This window comes from Callorhinus ursinus, unplaced genomic scaffold (genome assembly GCF_003265705.2).
Source record: "Callorhinus ursinus isolate GAN/ISIS: 27379988/994484 unplaced genomic scaffold, GSC_fseal_2.0 scaffold5440, whole genome shotgun sequence".
Taxonomy (NCBI): Eukaryota; Metazoa; Chordata; class Mammalia; order Carnivora; family Otariidae; genus Callorhinus; species Callorhinus ursinus.
In genome coordinates, this window is record NW_027402494.1 from 1,169 (window position 1) to 3,361 (window position 2,193).

A 2,193-nucleotide genomic window follows, 5' to 3' on the forward strand; every position below is an offset into this window, starting at 1 on the left:
ACAGTTCCTGTGTTTGCAGAGCCCCGTGGAAGCTGGCCTGGCTTCTGTCCCTGCACCTGGCTCCTGACACATGCTAGAGATGCAGATGGAGTCGCTCTAGCTCCTCAGATGGTGGAGCAGCTGAGAAAGGAGAAGAAAAGCTCAGCCCGTGCCTCCTCTCCATGGGCCTTTGCAAGACAGAGCCCAGCCCAGGGCCTCCCAGAGAAGCCGCAGCCAGGAAGGAGCCCTCCCCGGGACGTCTCCCCGACTTCCGTCCACCCGCTTGGTGCCCAGTCTTTGCTCCTGCCCCCACACCAGCCTCTGGGGCTCCTCCCTGTGGGGCCAGCCCTGACCCTTCCCCTCACACCCACAGGCACCCACCTCCGGTCTTCTCATCCTCAGGGTCAGCCTGCGTCGGCTCTGCGTGCTCCAACTGGGCCATCAGAAGGTGGGCATGGCGCTCCAGGTCAGAACCGGGCATGTTGAGCTGCACATGGGCCACCAGCTGCTTGAGGCAGGGAACGTCCGGGCTGACAGAAGTCCTCTGAGTACTGGTCCAGCCAGGTGCCCAGAATGGAGGAGATGGCCCTGGAGGTAGGCGGGCAGGAAGCAAAGTCAGTGGCCTGGCCTGCCCTTCCACACAGCCCCCTGGGGCAGCCCTGGGGAATCTCCAACCAGAGGCCAGTCCCACCCAGCCCACCCGCACCGGCCATCCAGGCAGGGGCAGGTGTGGCCAGCAGGTGCGGGGGCCAGCAGCCTCCACAGGAGGGAGCTCTCCATCACTGGTGTGAGCACCCCTGCCTTCCTCAGGGGAGCCTGCCCCAATCCACTGTCTGTCTGGGGTCCCTCCTGCTGCACTGGAAACTCCAGGAGGGCGGGGGGTGCAGTGTCTGCTCTGTCCCGGCCCTGGGGCACACAGAGGAGCTGCAGCAGTCCGTGAGGGAGGAGGGAACGGGCAGTGTCCCTCGGCCCAGCCCGCCTGTGCTCTCACGGCCCCTTGGCCCCCAGCCCCTGCTCCGACGGCTGCCTGACGCCCTTGCAGGCCCGTGGGGTCTCCTACACCAACACTATTCTCGGGGATGTCTGCCCGGCCTGTCCAGGCCCCACATGCAGCTGGCCTGGGGGACCCAGTGTGAGCTGGTGGCACCCGGATTGGGTCAGAGCAGGCGTGGCCCCCAGCCTCCCCTCCGCTCCCTAGGCCCCGGGCCCACAGCCTCAGCTGTCTCACTCCTGTCCTGCAGGAGAGGCCCCCACACCGCTGCCCTCCAGCAGCCATGACGGACGCGGCGGAACCAGGGCTCTGCCCAGCACCCCCAGCCCCGCCAAAGCCCCAAATGTCCCCCACCTTGGAGACAGGGGCTCTTTTTCTTCCTAGGGCCCGTCATCCTTCGGACAATGAGAGCAGAGGGATCCCCATCTAGAGGAGGCCGGCAGGGCGTCCCACGCAACGTCCTGTGCCCATCTCTGCTTTGTCGTCTAGGGTTACCGGTGGACCTCCACCTAGAACAGAGGCCCACGGGGCAGGGTGATTTGTCTGCCCTGTTCCCTGAATTATGCCAAATGTCTAGAAGGGGCTTCCTGTCCATGTGTGTCTGTGTGTGTCTGTGTGTTAGTGTGTGTGGTGGAGTGTGTGTGTGATTTGTGTGCGTGATATGTGTGTGTCTGGTGTGTGTGAAGGGAGCAGCCCAGACTCCTTGGGTTGACATTATGGCCAGGTAAGGGGCACAGCCGTCGTGGCACCCCGGGGGGTCAGTGACCTGGATGGCTTTGGGGCAGGAGACCCTCCTGGCCCTCCCCGAGCCCAGGCCTGGAGAGCCGTCGTCCCCACACTCCCCCTGAGCCTGCACCAGCCCTTACTGGCTGCCTGCTGCACGGGCCCCACACTGGGCAGCCGTAGAGGGAGGTTCCTGTTGACCAGCTTCTCCCCAATTTCTTCCATGGGACTCTGCAAAGACAGTGAGCAGCGCCCGGCCTGGAGGCATCACAGCCCAGCCCCGCCGTCCTCACTGTCGCCCTGCGCAGTCCCCCTGCTGCTCCCAGATCAGACACAGCCCCGTGCGGGCACAGCCCTGCACCTGGGATGCAGTGACTTTCCTGAGACCACATCCTCGGGACATCGGGGTACAGCAGGATCGGAGCATCTCCAGCCAAGTGAACTGTTTGGAAGGGGGCTGTCTCTAGAATGCGGGTGCCTATGACAGCCCTTGGGCATCT

General features: G+C 64.6%; 1 long non-coding RNA gene across 3 annotated transcripts in view; it reads left to right on the plus strand.

Moving 5' to 3' along the window:
* The window catches only part of LOC141372306 (uncharacterized), a 3,000-nt gene extending 828 nt beyond the window's left edge, over positions 1-2,172 (plus strand). The window contains exons 2-4 of one of the 3 annotated variants that reach the window (XR_012377538.1): positions 20-265; positions 382-573; positions 1,355-1,490. This is a non-coding gene — a long non-coding RNA (uncharacterized lncRNA). Of the gene's footprint in view, positions 1-19; positions 574-1,354; positions 1,491-1,936 lie in introns of those variants that run through there. The other 2 variants (XR_012377537.1, XR_012377536.1) reach the window with 2 other exon arrangements.
* Positions 2,173-2,193: the final 21 nt, after the last annotated feature.